Source organism: Thunnus thynnus, chromosome 18 (assembly GCF_963924715.1).
Source record: "Thunnus thynnus chromosome 18, fThuThy2.1, whole genome shotgun sequence".
Taxonomy (NCBI): Eukaryota; Metazoa; Chordata; class Actinopteri; order Scombriformes; family Scombridae; genus Thunnus; species Thunnus thynnus.
The window spans coordinates 11,610,225-11,631,604 of NC_089534.1; the positions used below are offsets into that span (position 1 = coordinate 11,610,225).

General features: G+C 39.1%; 1 protein-coding gene across 1 annotated transcript in view; it reads left to right on the forward strand.

Annotated features, from left to right (window-relative positions):
• LOC137168845 (1-phosphatidylinositol 4,5-bisphosphate phosphodiesterase beta-4-like) overlaps positions 1-21,380 on the forward strand; it is a 72,586-nt gene that overhangs the window by 9,051 nt on the left and 42,155 nt on the right. The window contains exon 3 of the mRNA XM_067571649.1: positions 11,322-11,388. The gene's annotated coding sequence lies outside the window, so the exon portion shown is untranslated. The remainder of the gene's footprint in view (positions 1-11,321; positions 11,389-21,380) is intronic.

Genomic DNA, 21,380 nt, shown 5'->3' on the forward strand with positions numbered 1-21,380 from the left:
AGATGGATAGTGAAAGCAAAGCGGACGGAAAAGAGAGTGAGCCGTTTACTCTCACACCAACAGATGGGAGCTGTAGTCATCAAGTCAATATTTACTCTTTCTTAACAAAAAATTGGCAGCTTTAGCTTAGCTCATTCAGTCACAGGCAGCGGGGGCATCCTGGATTGTGTGAGAGAGTCTTCAAGGAGTAAAAACAGCGCTCCACTGGTAATAATTGTAGCTCGGCAACACGTTCGGCTCTAAAAATACATTGCAATTGAACAGGAAAGCTATTAGCCACCCCTGCACGCTTTGATTCTTCCCTCCTTCCACCCTCCTTCTCCTGTTAAATGCACACACGCCGGCAGTGTGCACATTCACTTTACCCGTGGCTCAATCCACTACGGGGATACATGTGAACGCAATTTGCACTTCCAATTAAACTGTCGACCTTCGCTCCAGAATGCAAAACTTGATTTTGTACCATCCTCTCCTGGATAGCTATTATTACCCAGCCAGCCCAATAATAGAGAGAATACAGCTTTACAACACACTGATGAGGATCATTGAAGTCAGCAAAAATAATGAGTGCATTTATCACACTGTCAATATTTGAGGGGGGAAATTAAGAAAGCTGGAGCGACATTTAAAGATAGATCGATTTTTATATATCGTCTATTAGTGTACTGATTTATTTGTTTGTGTGACATAAGCAACCGAGCCGAATCAATCCTGATCACTACACATGCCATTTCCAGCATAGAGCAGGTTGTGCTTTGGGGGTTTGCAGAGCTGGTTGTGGGATGAGAAAACTGTTTTCAGATACATATAATAGAGCTGAAATGATTGAGTGATATAAATGATTAGTCGGATCAACTTTTTTGATGAACATTTTTGATAAACGATTGATTGTTTCAATCATTTTTCAAGCAAAATTTCAAACATTTGTTCTAGTTTCTCCCATGTGAACATTTGTGGCCTTTCTTTGTCACATATTATATAATAATAAACTGAATATCTTTATGTTTTGGACTGTTGCTCAGATAAAACAAGTAATGTGAAAATAGTAAAAAAAATGTCCTTCATAATTTCCCAGAGCCCAACATCTCTTCCGTTGTTTTGTAGATAAAATGATTTATTGATTAATTGAGAAAATAATCAGTAGATGAGGTGAAAGTAATCATTTTCATTCATAATAATCAATAATCATAAGCAATTTTCCCAGCAACCTCAAACGAGTAAGCTGCAAATGGTCAAACGTGAAGTAGCCGGTAACACTTTATCAGTTAATAAATGGTTTAAGAGTATTTATCAACAGTTGTAACTTCTCCTATAAAGACATATTTTTTTATAATTACAACTGTGTATTGCTAAATTGTCATTCATTATCTGTTTATACACCAGCATCCACCTATGGGTCCCCACAGGAAGAGTTAAAGTTGTTGACAAGTACATTAATAAACATTTATGTCAGCCTATAACTCCATCATAGTGTGTTATATTTATTAAATGTTTACATACTGCTGATACAGAGAAACTCAAAATAAAGTGTCACTAAGTTATCTGACCAACAAACTTAACGTGTTTTAGCGAGGACCTCGCTTATTTACACGGAGCTAGAGAGCAGAGTGAAGGAATAATAAGCCGAGAAGCTGAAAACACAGCAGAATACATTAGGCTAGGGTTAGCCTAAAGCATGCTGCCGAGCCTCAAACACGGCTCCAACACATGACTCGTTGGCCAGATCAGATGACTAGATAAACAGCAGGAATGTTGCTTCTTCCTCTTTCTACAGCTCTGCTCTTGTCTGTCTGGAAAAAGAGAGAGTGAAACGCTGCTGTTGTGTGTGTGTGTGTGTGTGTGTGTGTGTGTACAGTATGTGCTAGAAGAGCATCTTTAATCAGCCCACTACTGTATGAGATAACAAGTCTTAGCAATTATGTAACATTTAGCAGCTAAGCTTATCACTTCTCCTGCTCAGCTAAGTTGAAACACAAAATACAGAGCACAGCACAATTGTCTATTTTATTATTGACTTGCATAATCTAATGGCTGCGAGGGGATGTCTGGTTTTATGCAGATACAGAGTGGAACAGCACGAAGTATTTAACTCAGGCCTAATTTATGTCTTTAATTGTTTTGTGCATTAAAAGACAAAGTGGATTTTAACAACATTTTTGTCGAGTGTTCTTAGGACTTTACAACTCATAAAATAAAATAAAAAAACGCTCCCCGAAGGACTGAGGGAAATAAACAAATTTTAGGCTGAGTATAAACACTCGGTATAACAGGAAAACAATTCCCTCTGATGGATTTCTGACCAGTGACAGATATTTGAGAAGGCCCTCGGACATTTTTCATCAGCCAATTCTCTCATGTCATTTAAACAAACCTCTGGGCTTAGCACATAAATCCATTAGATGGCTATCATAACAAACTGTGGAAGTAATGTAAAGTTTAGACAAGTGTCTCAATCAAAGCACATCATGAGACGAGTGTTGTAAATGTTACTTTGGCAGATGTTGGGAGACATTTTTTTTTTTCCTAAATGACACCGTTGTACTGCCTGAGGAAAAATGGGAAATTATACCGTATATATCACATATTTTGTATACATAGTTTTTCCAAGCTGCATTGTGTTTATTAGATTGTTTAAAATATACAGAAACTGTGTCACCTGTATATAGACATTGTATGTATATATGACATTTGTTGTCGCTATATGTATTTATATTTTTTTCCTACTTCCTTTACATAATAGTCATATATTTATGTTTACGTATCGCTTCAGCTTTGTTGTCTTTGCTTTGGCTGTATGTCCATGTGTATCTCCTGAACACTGTTGTGTGTAAGTACATCGAGAGCCACTAGAAACCAGAGTCATATTCCTTGTATATTCTATCTAATAAAAGATGAACTATATAGTAATAAGATGTGGGGATAAGAATACCTCGCACAGGTCATTTATTAATCTTTCAAAAGCAAAAATGTTTTAAAATCCATCACTGATAGAGCCTTTGAGAGATTAATATTTTACATAACTTAAAGGGGACATATTGTAGAAAGGGAGATTTCCATTTCTTTTTTGATTATAAAGCAGGTCTAGATGCTATATATATATATACTGTGAAAGTATCAAAACACTCAGTCCACAGAGAAATGCACACACCCCGAATACAGAAACTGTGCCTTTAAATGAGCTGTTTGGACTTCTGTAAGGTTGTGATGTCACAACTTTATGCTCAGTGTCCCCCCCCCACCCTCCTGAAAGAAACAAAATATGTTTATTTTTGTTATTTGACTAATTTATGTGTACTCATTTCATTTCAGCTCAGTGTGAGAGTCTCTACTGCGTTTTGCTGTCATTTATGGTCACGTTGGTTTATCTCCTCTTCTCCGTTCTCTGTATGCTACAGTTCGTTACCTGTGGTTGGCCTGGGCATGCGTCACTCAGAAAACAGTTAGCCAATCAGAAGAGAGGGGCATTAAGCAGACACAAAACACCCTGTTTCAGGCTGAGTGAGACAGAAGGGCTGCATCTGTGGCTTGTACCGCTGTAATGAGGTGCTTTTAGACCATGAAAACATGCAAATAGACCACAAAAAAGCAAATATTAAACTGGGATATGACCTCTATAACTTGCATGCCACTAGAGCTGAAACAATTACTTGATTAGTCAAATGACAGAAGATGAATCAGAAACTATTTTGATGATTGATTAACTGTTTAAGTAATTTTTCAAGCAAAAATGCCAAATATTCACTTGTCCCATCTTCTTTAATTTTATTTTATTTTACTGGTTTTCCTCATACACTTTGGTAAACTGAATATGTTATGGTTCTGGACAAAAAAAAAAGAAATAATTTTTCAGATTTCTGATTTTTCTGATGTTATACAGACCAATGTTTAATCAATTGATTGAGAAAATAATCAGCAAATTAATTGATAATGGATATAATTGCTGCAACGCTTAGTGCCGCACTCCATAATGGTCCTATCTTGTTTGAACAGAGACAAATTGAACATTTATGTAATGAAGACGAATGTTTGACAGCCTGATCTACATCCCTAAGCTTTCTTTTCAACAGATAAATCCAGCAACAGATTCCATGTCTAAAAAAGGATAAAGTAAAAGTGAAGTGCTGCAAGTTTTCAGATTTGCACTTGCACTTTCGGGACGGCTTCATCTATATAGCGTTCCATGTCAAACCAGTAAAAATGTATAATAGCTATCAGTATTAGCTGAGGTTGACTGGCTTCCTATCATAGTTGGTAAAGAACGTGGAAGGAAGGGGAGAACTGCTCTCCGTGTGTGTGATGTGTGTGTGTTCAGAGAGACCCAGACCTAATTTTGTCCTCGTTAAAGACAGTCGTCTATCATTCTCCAAAGCACGAGAAGTGATGTTCTCTCTGACTCACTTGGGTATGAAACTCTTACCTCTCACCTTTTTGTCTATGCCTGGATTTTACTCTCTCTGGCTGTCTTTCTCTCTCTATGGCCCTCAGGGAGCTGGCTTCTTGACAGCATCACACAGAAAAGAAAAAATTGAAAAGTCAAAGTGTATGTGAAACGGTTCAGTGTGTGTGCATCTCTTTCTTTATCCGACCGCCTTTCTCTCTTCCTCCATCATTCTCTGCTTCTCCCAGGACGCCTCTCCTTTTGTCTTTACCTCCCATTTCAATTTCACCCACGTTCTAGTGAGAAGACAGTAAGAAAGAACGTTGTTTCAAGTCATTCATCCCATTCAAGCCAATGCTGGTCTTATAGTTGGTTTGTAGTTTTTTTTATTCTCAGGTGTTTATAAATGTATTCATCTATTTCTTCATCTGGCACATTCACATTGTAAAAAAACATTTGAAAAATACAAAAATAATTAAAATATTGATACCCTTCCACCAAAAAAACCCCTAAATTTTCTCTGTATGAAGTTGAAACTTAGCACTTTCTGTAACTCTGAATAAGGTTGTTTTGTAGATGCATTTTTGATGGTCACGCTCAGTTCTAACTCCAGTGACAAAAACATTGCATTTCCTGTGACTGCCCTACAATAAAAACCCCTCCTGTGTTTCACCAGTTGAACGCTTATAATGGGAACTAGCTGTGGCAGGAAATGTTCGATTTGCATTAGTAGTGGCATAAGCTCTGATACAGCCTTTGGAAGTGAAAAGTACAAACAGTGAGGCTATTATCAATGAGATAAAATTACAAATAGTAATGCTGGATTACATGCTTCACTGTTTCCTGTGAATCCCTCATGTGTGAAAGCAGTTTGAATCCAGGGTGGGAATGGCAGGCCCCCCTCACTAACAATGAAAACTACAATGTAGAGAGATAATTACTGAATGTTAAGATATTAAATGGCTATTGTTGAAATATGCTGACCATAAACAGTATGGAAAACAGGGTTCATTCATTTGGAAGTTCTAAATTCCTGCTGTTCATTTTAAAATTTACACTAAAAATTAAATTATTTAAAAATTTGGTGTCAATGTTAACAGTTCACAGCAGATAAAATGACCTATTTTTCCAAATTGTGTGCAAAATCAGTAAATCTTTGTCTGAAAAGCTACAGTCTAAAAAATGTGGCGTCTTTTGGCAGCTGCAGATTATGCAAAGGTGAAACAAAATTAGGTTGGAAATTTGCATAACTGTTAACCCTATCCACAAAAGGCTGGCAGTGAAAGTCATGTAGAGTTGTACAGTTTAAGTCATACAGTACCACAGTGATAAGTAGTTCTTAGTATGAAGTTGTACTACATTATAAAACAACCAATTTCATTCATGTAATTTAATCAGTCTCTCTAACAGAATCGTGCTTTGAAATGAAGTTGTAGCGTTAGAATACATCCCTCCTATCTATAGGTCTCACTGCTGCAGATTTCTGGCCACAGAATCAGCACTTTTCAATCTGGTGACCCCCACTTCAACCTTCTCAGAGACCCTGTCACCCTATGGGACGCAGCTGCATGATAAACAGGGGGCTGGGTTTTCTCAGAGTCACTCTCCAGTTAGAGAGTTGGTGTTGTTTGATGTCCCTTCACATCGACTCTCAGGAGAGTAATATAGAAGAGGAAGATAGCTGCCATCGGGGACGAAAAGGAAAGTTATCGCCTTAATATCCTGACAGGTGCTGTACATGGCAGCAAAGCAGCCAACAGTGAGTCCCACTGAGAGCTGTATGACAGGCTACGGGTTCGGTCGGTCTCCTGAAGTGGGGACATATGCTGTTAGCTCTTGATCTACCCAGTCATTCTCTTCACATCTAAACTAGCAATAACAGTTCTACTCATTATTATGTTATGGAAGGTAACATGAATATAAAAGATAAGCTAACAATATACCTTAAAGTGCCAGAGGTTTGCGTTTCATTTCATTGCAAGTGAGATAAAATATGCAAAATACCATAAATTGTAGTATGCAAAATACCATAAATGATCATAAAATTAATAAACCAAAAACAAAATGCACTTTAAAGTGCCGGAGGTTTAGAGTCAAATAGCCTCAGTGAATGTACTTCTCTTGAAGCGCTCACTCAAACAAAGGTGTCTACACCTTCTCCAGAGGGCATTTCCTCAGAGAAGGAAGCTGCTCGGCGACAATCATCTTTAACAACATTCAGAGACATTTGGTGAAGTTGAACTTTATAAACTGTAGCGAGAGATGGGAGGGAGTGGCCAGTAATTTTAGTCTTAGCCTTAACTATTTTCTCTCATGCTTTTGTCTCAGCAGTAGTCAAACTACCAAACCGAACTATGATAGAGAAAATTAGCACACTTTTTACAACAAATGTGTAAAACTGGACCATAGCTTTCCTTGAAACACCATATCTTTTGAGCTTCCGCAAAAAATATAATCTTTGATGAGACAACTTAACTATTTTCTCAACGTTGCTTTCCCATTTAAGGTTTGCTGAGATTATAGTGCCCAGAAATGTAAACTCTTTCACATTTTCAACTTGTTTCCTGCCATTTACGAGAGGCGGTGTCCCTCACCTCTCCTGAAATCTATGATCATCTCTTTAGTTTTTCTAAAGTAAAGCTGGAAGGGTATGATAACTGCACCGGCTCACATGGTTAGACACCTCTTTCCTATATGCTGATTCATCTGCTCACATTACTAACCCGAGCAATGCGGTATCATCAGCAAATTTAAATAATTTAACTGAGTCATCACGAGTACTACAATCATTGGTGTACGAGGAATAAAGTAGTGGAGAATAGAAGCAACCCCGTGGAGCCAAGTGGTTTAGGAAAACATTCATTCATTTTAACCACTTGCTTCCTGTCCTGCAGCAAGTCAAGAATCCAGAAACACATGGCGTCATTGACCCCAATTGCACTGAGTCTTTGAAAGAGTTTCTCTGGAGTTATGCAATTAAAAGCGCAGCTGTAATCGGACTAGTTTAAGAAGTTAATGTCTGATCTCCTCGACGATAAAAGGCTGAGGGAAAAGGGTGACGGGTCTCTCAACAGGTGTCACTGACCAAACAACCATTCACCTATAATAAAACTGATTTAATTGCATTTGTCCCTCCAATTTATCTTTGTATTGCACTTTTGCCTGTCAGACTGCTTTTCCTAACTCATATTTCACAGCTTCATACATTACTTTATCTCCACTTTTAATAGGACCCTTTTTATTTTAACATAGTATACTGTAAGACCTTTATTAAACAAGAGTTTGCTGTTACTTTAGAGAGTCACCGGCTCAGACTGGATACAAACATCTTCACAGTAATGTGAGTTTCTGTGTGCAGGTGCGCTATTTTTAGATGAGGCTATTCCAGGGATCATGGATAATGTCACTTCCCCTGCCATATCCCATCTTGTGATACCGGTGGGAGTGTGTGTGTGTGTGTGTGTGCTTAGGTACATTTATGTGTGTAGTTGGCTGTGTTAACAGTGCTGTCCTTTTAATCAGCACCCCTGTGTGTTTCCCCTGTTGAGCTGTCATTGGTTGAGTGATGACGGTAGAGCTACCACTGTTTACACCATTTAAATCCTCATGCAGGCAGGGGTGAGATTACCAGCCTCTTACCTGTTGCCCTAATCAAAGGAATTATTACCGCACTGCTAGATGTTACTGGAATAGCATCCTCTAAAAAAAATACACACACACTTACACAGAGGGTAAAGAGAGAGAGAGCCTTTCAGGTAGCAAAGCACATACATCCTTTGTTTGATAATGTGTATCCATCACTGGACTATACTAGTTGTGGTGCTTGCTGGGAATTTCCATGGTAGCACTTTAGCGCCCTAGTCTGCCAGTCCAGTTTTTTTAGTATTGAACACGAGCAATATTTACTTTTAAACCACCAGACAAATAGAATTAAAAATGTGTTAATATAGCATACACCCATATGGCCACTCAGCAGCATTTCAAGAGCCATCAGTGGTTTTAGTTTTGAAAGCTGCTGCTTGAGGCTCACTCTTGCTTTGATGTATGGAGGATGCCTGGCAAAAGACCAAAACATTGTTTCTTAAACCTAGTAGTGTTCACAGTATGAAGGAGTTTACTACTTTCTTGACATCTGTCTTAATCAATAAGCTGAGTGTTTAAGTCCTTATGAACCTACATCGGGGCATCTTAGCTGTCCCCCCAGTCCAAGCTGGTGAACGGGGTTGCCCGGGGCTTTGCTGATGGGGGGGGCCTAAGGCTATGATCTGCCTGAGGAGATCCCTTTAGCAAAATTATTGTCAGATGTTTTAAAGTCATACTTGTAAAGGGATGCTAATCCTATTATTTTCATGTTATTTTATTTTTTTCATCAGGTCTTTGTTTTTATCTTCTTTTTGAATTATTTGTCATGTTTAACTCCTTCTTTAGATTTTTGGTAGGTTTTCCGTTTAAGTAGTTTTATGCTATAAAGCATTTTGTAACTTTTGTTTAGGAAATGCTCATTCCATATTGTTAACCATCTTTTACCACAGAAACGATGTTTCAGATTCTCTAAAAAGCTGATGATCAATTTGAGATAACCACACATTTCTGATTTAGTAGTGGTTTCAACATTTAAATTAGTGACTAAATGTTTATCAGATGTCCCTTGCATAGTAGAATAATGTCTTATCTGTCAGTTTATCTCTATTTACTGTATCTGTCTGTCAGGATTCTATTTCTGTGTTCTCACCAAAATGCTCAGCGCAACATAAATACTGGCCTTTTTTGGTGCAGAGTGTGCACTGATCCTCTACTCGGGCTGTAGAGGCCTGTGAACAGCTCTTGGCCATTGAGACCACTTGATATGTAGAATATTTGATCCACATAAGAGGCCCATCCACATGGAGCGTAGAGGAGGGAGAGAGAAAGAGAGAGATAGAGAGAGAGAGAGAGATGATAGGAGGCAGATTACTCCAAAGACAGAATGGATTGAGCATGATCAATATTGTGTGGAGATTACCTGTCCGACAAATATTGACTCTTAAAATCAGTTCCTGATTGCCAGTTGTTTTCTTTTAATTCATTCATGACATAATTCCCCTCTCTTATCCAAAACAAAATATTACACTCCAACACTTTTGGTCCTTTAAATGTGGTTACATGCAGCTAAATGCCATAGTATTCTCTGTATACGACTTGATGAGGTGTCCTGCTGACCGTTGTATCCATTTATTCAAGCCCTAACAGAGAGCTTAATAAGTGCCTGTTGGACCAATTGTTGTCTCACACAGGGGCAGACGTGGCTGCTGTGTGTGTGTGTGTTTTACTTCTAAAATATATAATGATGTTTGGGGAAACTGAAACATTATAAATTCATATTATGAGATTATTTTGGGTAATAGCCATTATATTTCGTTGACCTTAATCTAAATAAGAGGTTATTTTAACTAAGCTGTTATAGCATGAGTTTCTTTCATTCATAATCCTTCCATTGTGCTGGTGTAATAATCAAGGACCTCTCCTTTATATTATATTACTGTATAAAAATCGCTTTCAGCACTGAGCCACAATAAAAATATTTTAATATTTATTCATGATGTGTAACGTTATATATTCCTCTGACTATTTTTGTCCACATTTTATTTTATGGGTATACATGATGGGTATCATTAAGCATCTATAAAGATGATTCCCCCTGGGAAAGACACAACATTCAGGAAATAGCCATACAGGCATTAATAGCAAATGTTTCCGGAGTAACTTCTTAATAATGTATTTTCATACAAATGCTGCAGAAAGTGTACTACAGTGCAAGTTTCTTAAAACTGAATTTATTATGAAATTAGAAAAATGTACTATCTGTCATTAGGCAAATATTTCAGTATTGTAGTCCTTGTAGACATAGTGGATGAGGTTAGACCTTTGTTCCTGTTCAACAAAGATTGAATGGCTTCCGTTTCATCCTCTTCAAAATGTACCCAAAAGATGTATTGCATGATAAGCCCTCTGTGAAATGGAACAAAGGGACCAGTCACAGGATACATTTTTTTTATTGAGCTTTCAAAAATCAACATTAATAAGCTAGGATAATCCCAGATGTAAATACAATCTGCCGAACAGCAACTTTTCCTCACTTAGTTGTTGAAATCTATCCTGCGCTGTCTGCGCTTATCTAGGAAAGTTTATCTTGCAAAGTGATTGTATAAAGAAACCATTACCGCCACAGTTCCTGTCCTGCACTGGGAAAGTCTAGATGTAGCTGTGATGATGAGGTGAGGAGAGACACAAGCAGAATCGCAGTCATTGCTAAGTACAGGAAATGTTATGGAATTTATCTTGTCTCCAGTGTGGACATAAGGATATACGATGCCATGCCAAGTGGAGAATTATCCTTTTCCTCTATACCTTCGTTCCTGTTCCTCTTTTTCTTCCTGTCTCTCTGCTTGTTCCTTTGACCCAATCTGTACTTTATGTACATTTACATTTAAAGCTTTTAGCAGACTCTCTTATCCTCTGTGACATACCTACCACTCAGAAGCTATAGCAGAGCAGATGCGGAGGTGGTGCCGTTTGTCTAATTTGCCAGCTCATTTCCACCGCTCTCTCTGACGAAGGCAGCCTTTCTTAAGGGAAGCAGCTACCTATTAAAAGTTTATATAGCAGAAGCCAGAGGAATGATTAAAATTCTGCACAAGCCAAATAGGATGAGGAGCATGAGGAAGGGGGGGGACTGATTATGCCCAAGTGTGTGTTGTGCGTGTGTTTGTGTGTCAGTGTCTCCCCCCGAAGGCATCAGAAGCATCTGTAATATCACTGCAAGTGTACAAGCTGATGCTGAATAATGAAGTCAGCAGCATGTTGGATATCTGTAGATTACACTCAACATATTTTGTATTTGTCCTTTTTTATTAATTCCCCACTTTTCTTCCTTCTCCCCTTTTCTCTATCTTTCTCTTTTCAGAGTGGTCCAGTGCTGTCCTCCAGTGTTTCCCCTCCCCTGAGTTTTCTGCCCCTCTGTCTGTCACCTGGTAAGTACACTCACATTCACCCACACTCCTACATAGACAGTATACAGTACCAAGGCTTTCAGTGTTTTCCAGTCCTTTACGTAATCACCAACTCACAGTGCCTTGAACCGCAAATTGCTGTCACCTTTAAAAAAATAGAGCATTGTTTCTTGGTAATGTACATGAAAAGTCATTGTGTGACATCAGCAGTGTATACAGCATGATAGCATGGCGGGTTTACAGACGCACAGAGCGTAGGAAAAGTCCAACAGGCAATACTTGATGTCATGTTTACACAGTGCCTGATATTAAAGTGATGAATAAATGAGACAATAACACAAAGTTAAAGAATACGCTCAACCAAACCCTAATAAAAAATCTTGATAGGTTTGATCACAGAGCAGCTTGAAAGATCGAATTATGGTACAAACACTCATTTTCATATTGTTTTGACACACCTGGTTATACTGACAAACAATAGAATAGAAACATTTTGCCATTGTCAATACATTGCCAGCTGGTCTCACAGCAGTCATACACCTGTTGCATGTCACTTCAGTTACTTTCATATAATTTCACTTCAGTTCAGTTTGAATTATCATATAACACACTCATATTAGTGAAGAGTTATCTGTCGCCCACTGAGGCAGGACTCGCAAAGATAAGAAATGATCAAACACTGATCTATCTATGTTTTGTCCGTGTATAATTACTCCGACAGTGTGTGTGCAAATGCCAAGGACAACAGCCTTCAATTTTGAATGAATACTTTATTGTGCAGAATGTGAATCTAGCATCAGAAAGCTGTCTTCTATATTCATGGTGTTGCCAAGCAAAATTTGGAAAAAAGCTCAATTTTTCCACGTTAAAATGGACATACATACTATTATTAAGCTAACAATTGAATCTGGGCTTTTTGCACGCACCTGAGAAAGCAACAACACAAGTCAGCTCTAATGTATAATTCCCAGCTATCTGTGATCGTCAATTATAGGACTTGTTTACTAGAATCAAGGGACTTGGTGGATCTGTTTGTGTGTGTGTGTGTGTGTGTGTGTTACTTTTAATGACGGGGGCTCTGTTTAGAGATGTGTGTTCTCTGGTAAAGCCTGAGGGGGTGTTTGGGCTGGGTGGGCTAGTGAGTCCCTCTGTCTCTATAAATACACACTGGGATCCCATTCACAGGCTGAAATGTTCCTGTTTTTGTGTGTGTGTATGGTGTATGTGTGCGTGCGTCTGCATGACGCCGCTGCAGCCAGGCGAGCTAGAGGCTATTACTGGCCAGCAGGGTTGCTATGGAGACCAGTGGTGTCAGAGAGGAGCAACATCTGTGGAGTGTTTGTTTGTCAGACAGGTTTTCCTCTTTCTGTATCTCTCTTCTTTCCCTGTCAGTCTCTCAGTCAAAAACACACTACCTAGGAAAGACTAATGCTGACTGAAGTTATAGAGCCTGATGCTAATTATCCAGTCTCTCATCATTAGTGTTTTCAATCATTGGTAAACATGGCACTTGAATATAGAACAGATTTAAAAGCTGTAATTTCTTGGGCAATAGTTCAGCTGCCTATGCTCAATCATGCTCGCAGTAGGCCCTCAGGCTGTGTCAGTCAGCAGGGACTCGGGGACTCTTTTCACTGGGTTTACGCCAGTGGAAAGCTCACATTCTGGGGAAGCATTTAACCCCTGGCCCCTTCATGCTCCCTCTCTCCACAGCTCTCCTCTCTATATGGACATGTTCTATTTCCACAGCTTCTTTCTCTTGGCTGCCTTATCGGCAGCTCAGCAGGGCATAAATTCTCTTTTAATAGGTACTTATTTGGGCAATGGGAGAAATCCAATATTTTCAAGCAATCCCTACTCCCTCCTCCTGTCCTCCCCCTGCACTGTTCTCCTTGTCTCAAACTCTCAAGCTTCTGTTTATTACTCATTTCACTTGCCGGGTTATTCCTCATTTCCCTGTGTCCCCCTTTAAGATAACAGAGGACAGCAGTTACGGAGAATGGATGAAGGGTTGCATTTTAGGCTAAGATTTCGGAAGTGACAGTGCAATCCCCGAATTGCGAATTTCTTTTTTTTTTGAGTATTCATGAATTTGAAACATTTTAATCCCCTTAAGGTACTGTCCCGCGTCCTTTATTGGGCTGCTTTGCAGTCGCCAGCACAAACGGGTTTTAATATTAAGTTTGAAATCCAAGATGATTGAGTTTATCCGGGAAAAACTGAATCCTTCTCATATGAAATTCCGAGGTTTCTCGGACACTTCCCATAGGTCAACCTGAATATATTGTGTGTGGGTGTATGCGCATGTGTATGCGTATCCTTGATATGTTTGACCATGTTTGGGCAAACTTGGCCGAGAAGATCCCTCCGCAGGGTATGTGTAGCAGGGCAAACCGAACCTTCGACCTCCTAATCTGGTCTAAATGAGACCGTCACACACACAGCACAGTGCCGCACAGCACAGCGCAGTGATGTAACATAGTAATTTTGGGATAATTTGGTATTTTCACTCTACAGGCATCCCTCCGCAAAGGCCAGTTACCTAACGTCCATGCCCAAATTAACAGGCTTTTGCAGGTTGCCCTGCGCCCACCTTCGTCACCTCCAAGTGAAACATCAATCCATTTGTGCCAAGATTAGACTAAGCCTTGATTTAGATTATAGTTATGTTATAGTTCAGGCTGTGTCCTCATATGCCTGTGGACAGATTATAATATGGTGTCATATAGCCATAAGTGCTTCCTCACTATTTACTGATTGAATTGTGGGCCAACACAGCAGGAAAAATGATGAAGTGTTTGGAGAGAATGCAAACTACTGTACATTAAATTTGAGAAAGTTTCAATTTAATTTCTGTTCTGTCAGTCTGTCAGAACAGAGATTTGTGCTGCAGGATGCTCACAGACTCACTCCTCAGTCACATCCACATCACTGATATCTTTAGCTTTTTTTAAAATATGTTTTTTTCTTCTCTTTCCCATCTTTTAAAATCAATTGCACAGACTTTAAAGTCTTTCTAATACCAGTGTTCCGGTGTGACGTTTTTATTATTAACCAGACACGGATACCATCTCCTAACGATCACCTTATGAAAAATGATCTTTTCCATATTCCATTCGGTTGCTTCAGTTACACATATCCATCACTGTGCAATCACTGAGGATTTCTCTTCATATTTTTAGCCTCTATTTGAACCATTAATCACAAATCTTTGTAGCATTTTTCCCATACAGAGCTACTTGAAACATGGCAGAAAATGCGATTCCCTGAGTGATGTAAAAGTATTTTCAGCACTGGCAGTCATGATGCATTTTGTTCTTGCCTTGAGTGTTAGTCTAGTATAGTTATAGTTCTACGCTCTTGTAATGCCCCATTTAACTGTGTCAAATTCCTTGTGCGCCCCATTATACTTGCAAACAAAAGTTAATAGTATTACTAATCAATCTCTGTTTACAGATAGCAGGGGAGGTTTTCCACCAGAGAGCTGTGTCCCAGTCACAGGGTTGGGTTAAGTGTGTTAATGCTTCAGCTTGGCCCCTCTACCTCATTACATTCAGGGAACTCCCTGACTAAGTGCCTTTTTAAAGAGACACACAAACACGCACACACACACACACACACACACACACACACACAGTAAAACACGCAGTGCCTCTGATTAAGATTGCTGATAACCCGGGGGCAGCCCTAACCCCTCTCTCACCTCCTTCCCTCCCTTCCTCTCTTTCCCTCTGAGGGGCCTCAGTGTTCCCTCAGTGAGGGAAGTCGTTGCCCTCGGGTCAACAGACTCTGTCTCTGACACCGACACACACACAGACACACACACACAAATATCCACCATTTGGCAAAGGCTTCGGGCCATCATTTATTAGGTGGATACTCCGTCCATTAGGCGATGTGTTAAAGTCTTTGTATAACTCAATTTGGCAGAGAGTGGATGTGGATGGCTACAGGTGTATATATGGAGCTCTGTTGGTGATGTGTATGTGCATGTGTCCCAGTATAGGTGACTGTTTTATGAACTAATTTACATCTTACAGTAGGAATGAACCCTGCACACTGACCCTGACAAAAGATCTTGTGTTTGAAAGTGAGGAAGATCCTACTGCTGTATTTGAATGTCAGACTCTATTGTAGTCAGTATATTCATTTTCACGTCCATGCACATGTTAAGTATGAGTTTTGTGTGTGCAGTAGTAAGGACTTATATGTGCACATATGTTCTGTTGGGCCACAGCCGGGCACACCAGTGTGTGTGACTGAAAGACAGCCAGTTTCCATCGCAGCCTCAAGTTAATTATGTAACCCTGGACCAGTGAGTGAGCGTGCAGGGTGATCTTCAACTATAAAAGGCAAAGAAGAGGGTAGAAGAGGGTCATTTGGCTTGGAAAAAGACATTCTTCCCTTCAACAGCATAATACGTCCTGAGCCATAGTCCCAGAGAAACAAAAGTGATTGCAGACTTTTGTACGTACAGTATAAGAAAAGCATATCTGAGCCAACAGACATTAGGAAGTATTTTTCTTATCTCTATTAACTACCGATTTCTCTCCAACAACCATTATGCACAGAGCGGTCAGTTTTGTTCTCCATGTGTGATCAGAGACCTGGTTATAGATGTAAAATGCAATAATTTATCACTGATTCTGACAGGTGGAACTTTTTTTACTCTACTGGTTGTTGCATATTTTGTAGTTTAGGAACAAGAAAGGCTCATATAGATGGTGGTAGTAGCAGTGTATCTAAACCCAGCTGAAATCCCTTTTTTTTTTTTTTTTTTTTTTTTAGATGCTGAACACCTCTTACCTGCAATTTCCCCATAATTCATTGTGCAATGATGTAGACTGTACGTGTTATATCACTTGTTTTCTCTCACATATTTACACCTGGGAGCTGCCAGATACTCTTTCACAATCTAATGTTAGCCAATCACCAGCTCCCTTGGACTATTTGTTTACCTTGAGTTGCATGCCCTTGATCAAGGGCAAAATATCTGCTCCTTTGGTTTAAATGCTGTTTTTCCTACTCTGTCTGTAGATACAATTTTGCAATCCCATCACAGTCTTCTCTAATGTGTAGGGTAACACTATCATCTGAATAGTAGTGATGTGTTTCCTGTCAGTCATTCTTTGAGCTGAGAGGGTTGTGGACAAATACCCACAGACAGACATATACAGCCATACACACAGTCACACACTGCTGGAGGGTCCACCTAATCCTTAGCTAACACTCCACAGTCAGTGAGCTGAATGGAGCCCAAATATAGATCAATTGAACTGAGCAAAAAAAAAAGGAAATTTCAAAGAATTTCGGGAAGTAGCTGTTTGTTTTCACCATTCAGCTTTTCCACTCACTCCTCTGCTCATTTACTCCTCAGTCCTGCAACCCTGTTCACTCATATCTTTCACTCGCAGAAATGTTTTGTGTAAAATGTAGCTCATGTGTTACATTAGGCTGTAGTTAAACACAAGGAGGTGTGATAGCCAGTGAAATCAGAGATCTTAAACAGGCAAACATGCACACAGGATCTCCATCCTTGTTAAGGCAAGTACATGTTTACTTAGCGATCACCGTCGTTACCGTTCAATGACTAAATGAAATGTAAAAACAGAAGCAGGCGATAGCAACATTGATTTCACTGCCATATGTGCTGTTACAGAGGTCGTCTTGGTGTTATAAAAACACTATATTCCTAGCTGAGGGCTCTCATTGAATTAAAGGCTACTTTTATCAAGTGTAAACAGTAGAATTTTTATGGTCTCGCTTTGTGTCACAGTATGAGCACTGTGTTAGTGATGTGGTAGCAGCAGAGTATGGGCAAACGTGAACCCTCCTGCTAACTGGATTCCATCTGATAGGGCAGAGTTTAATCTAATTCAAGGTAATGCAATTGAGCAAAACTGCCACCACCAGAATGTTTTAGTCTGTCTGTGATCTTGAATAAATGTCACCTCAGAGCAGCAAACCTGTTGAAGTTTGCTTCCAGGATATTTGCGCGCGAGTGTGTGTGTGTGTCCTTTTGTTTTTTTTTGTGTGTGTATCCTGGTTGGTGGTTGTCTTGCCGGAGGTCATAACACAGACTGTTTGGTGTTTAACTAAACCAGTTGACCTGAGGTGTGTTCTTTTCTTTCTTGCTTTTTCCTCTTTTTTGTGAGTACTGGAAACACGCCATGTCAAGGGGTGGACACTGTATCACACAAACTTGTACAATATAATGCAGTCGAAAAGTTCCTGCAGTAAATGCTGCCTTTCTAAAGCTTGTGTTCAGTTTTTTTGTTTCAAATATGTCAGGAATGTATTGATACAACAAAGGTGTGCCTTTTGAGACCATAGTTTGAGGTGTTAGATTGCAATATATGTTTTCATGGCGGTGTAATAACTAGTGCAAATGCAGTAGTTTTGTGTGTCGGTATTTTCCTAACCTTGAAATGAGCTTCGTCCATTCCCTGGTATTTATGTGTAATGTTAAGGACATGGTGCAAAAATGTAAGCTCTATGCAGATGAAGCAGTGCAAGGCAAGGTGGCAAGGTGTTGATATTCTGTTGGCTCTGACATTGTACTGAGAATAAACACAAGGCTGTTTTCAGTGCAGAATAATAACACTTCAATCTAGACACTTTTCAACCAGTAAATGTATTCAGAGCATCATTTGCGGACAATGATCCATTGTGCTTACCATGATTAGATATTGTGCAACCAACACCAGGCTATTGTAAAATAACCAGACAGACGTGTGTTTGGGCATACATGAGACTGGTTTGGTATAATTTATTAATTTCTTGGTTAATGTAAGACAGAAACTGAAACTGGAAATACAACACAGAAAGAAATTGTAAGACAGTTAAAAGTTCACTTCCCTCTTATTCTCATGCTTTTTCTAATTTTCCCTCTCTTTCTCTCCTCATCTGAAAACCCCAGGAGAAGGGAATAGCCACGTGCATTAGAGCGTTCTTTCCAAAATGTCTGCCAAAGTGCTGTTTAATTTTTAACTCTTAAGATGCAATTTTAATTGCAATATGATGTGATGCAGCAGAATTATGAACCTAATTGGTGTTTGGTAGTAGTGAGTAGAGGAACAAAAAAAAAATCCACTTTAGATAATCATGTTAAAAGGATTATCATGAAAATTGTCAATTTGTGCAAGCCAATAAAACATCTTGAACATCTTAACCTACTGCCTCACTCACAGTTCTGGTAGCAGTTGCGTTATTACTACATGTAAACTAAATCTAATTAAATGTAACATAATTAATCACTTAAGTGAAAAAAGTGAAGGCAAACAGCAAAATGCAACATTTTAAAAATGTATTATTTATACTTTTACTGCAGCCCACAACAGAGTCAGTAACTGCACATAATGGTTATTATCTGCATTATTGTGTTGAAAAATGTGCCTAAAATGACAACAAATGCTCCACAACTAACTTAAACTTCAACTTCAATGAGCCACTTGTGTGCATCATACTGTACACACAAATGCAGTTTGGAGACTTACCAAGTGCCATAAAATCATTGTTAGAATAAGTGGCCTCAGTGGTATTTGATCCAACCATTGCAGAGTTAGTATTGTGCTCTGTGCACTGAGCTAAACAACCTGTTTGTGTTGACCGACAAGGCCGGCAGAGAGAGGTGATGTGTGGGAAATGATCAGTGTTATTTGTCAGAACCTGAATGTGATCTCAATAGGAATATGATGCATTGAAGAAAATCTGGCAGAACTGATAGACTATATGATCAGTATATGACAGTGCATCAAAATCCAGTATTATTTTCTGTATATGGTTCAAATTGGGGATAGCGCAAGGATGAACCATTCAAATTTGTGTTGCAGTTAATCATCTACTATAACGGATGTAGTCAAAAATATACAATCGTGATTAAAAACAGATCACAAAATCATAAAACCTAGCTGCGGAATTAACATTTTAGTCATAAATATAAATAGTATTGCTTTAGGTTTGTGTCTCATACTTTATTATTAATGAGAGCACTGTTTTAAGTCTTGATTTAATGCCCTTTACTGTTCTTCTATATCAAAGATGGTACATTGCTTGACATCGCTGACATTTTGTGTTAACTGTCTTAGAGGGTGATTGTCAGAGCTACTAAACAAACAGATTAAAGTTCACATCTTTGGCTTTTTGACAATTGAACATGACGGGCATGAAGAAAATTGTTCTTAGTGGCGGCGGATTTGTATTGGATAGCAGAAAGTCAATGTAGGTGAGTTGGTAGATGTCCTAAGATGGCTTCAGCCTCAAGGGCTGCTCTGACCCTAATAGTGAGAGAAGAAGACTGATGGTATTGTTGAGGGAGAGCTATGAAACAGTGTAGGGGGTCTGCACAGGCAACTTTCCATGTCTTTTTGCAGATATGCACTGTGTGAGCGCAGTGTGTAATTGAAAAGCAAAATACTAGTATTTTCAGTCGTACCTCTGTATTGTTACACTGCACTAACAAAAGAACACTTTCATATACACTTGTTTTGTCATTGTCGGTCAGTAGTTTGGAACCTTGTGTTTGTGGAAAGACTAGAGGGATGTTATCGGTGGCTTCACTTCTACACTCTCTTAGCTGGAAGACAAGGCAAATATCCTAGACAAACAGATAAGAGGACATGATGACACTTGGTCCTATGTACAATTGAGATTAGAATCCAGGATGCAGCAGTGAGACAATAATGTGACTGCATGTTCTTGTGCCAAGAAAGCAGCTACTGTATAGGGGAGAAAATAAGGACCATGCTGTTATCCTGCCAGACATACAGTAAGTGTTATATCTGACTTGCACCTAATACTTTGCCGCTTCTGTTTGTTTATAAAACTTGACAAAGCCAACAGTACAAGTGTGAAGCAGTACAGTGGAACAGCACTGAAAATTGTGATGCTGCATTACCGTGTGTGCAGAGAATGTACACAAACGCTCGGCTGGTGTTTAAACAAGCCTAACTTTCCCCGACACTCCTTAAAGTTCCTAGAATTTGAGGCAAGTGCAAATAATAGAACGAGGCAGTATGCAAATGTATTTGGATTCCCTGATGAACAGGTTTAAGAAGAACATCGAATGATTGAACATTTTGGATAGAAGAATGTCAGAAATACTGTTAATTAGTCATTGTGTTATGTAATTGTTATCATTTATGTTTTTATCTGAAAACAAAGCCACTTGGTAACGTTTGCTCGGGGTTTGTTATGAGTCAACCTACCAGACCTTTTTCGCAGCAGGCATTTTGACATGTCAAAGCAAGAAAATTACAGGCACATTTAATAACATGAATGACAGCTGAATCCCACTCTTTTTTTTTTTCTCCCAAATTCATGACCATGGTATAGTGCCTGATGGATCATAAGTACGGCTTCTTTCACCTGCGCTTGTCCTGCTATGACAAGTCAAAATATTTGCAGCCTTTTGTGGCGTTGGTGTAGGTTAAGCTGCTCAATCAAGGAGAGTGAAAACAGATGTGCATCATTAGGTTGTCTAAGCAGGGAGTGAGTGGGCACTGTCAAGTTGTAGGAGGAAGGGTAAATCTGTCATGTATGTGCCTATACAGTAGGTATGTGCTTATCTGAGCAGGTGGTACATTCCAGCCAGGTGAGGCTAAGAATATAAAATGGCAATCGCTGGTCAGCAGTAGCAGCTTGCTGTGAGGCTGCAGGGTTTATCTGTTGATTTTTTTTTCCACCAGCTTTTTTTTTTTTTTTTTTTTTTTTTTTTGGCTTGGACCACTGCCAGCAGTGCTGCTTTGTAGAAGAAGAGTGTGGGGAAAAGATGTAAATGACTCTTTTAAATCTGATAGGCAGCTCTAAATTTAGGGTGAAAATAATCCCACATCATCTTTTCTCAGAATGGACAGATGAGTCAGTGCAGGTAAAGTTCACTACTAAATAACCTTTTTTTCTGCCTTAATGCTTCATAGCCGCAGATAGAAAAAGACTATGTTTGAAATACATTACTTAAATGCTTAAAGGATGTATATGCAGTACTCCAGCATGCCCATGAGTGAAATGGAGCT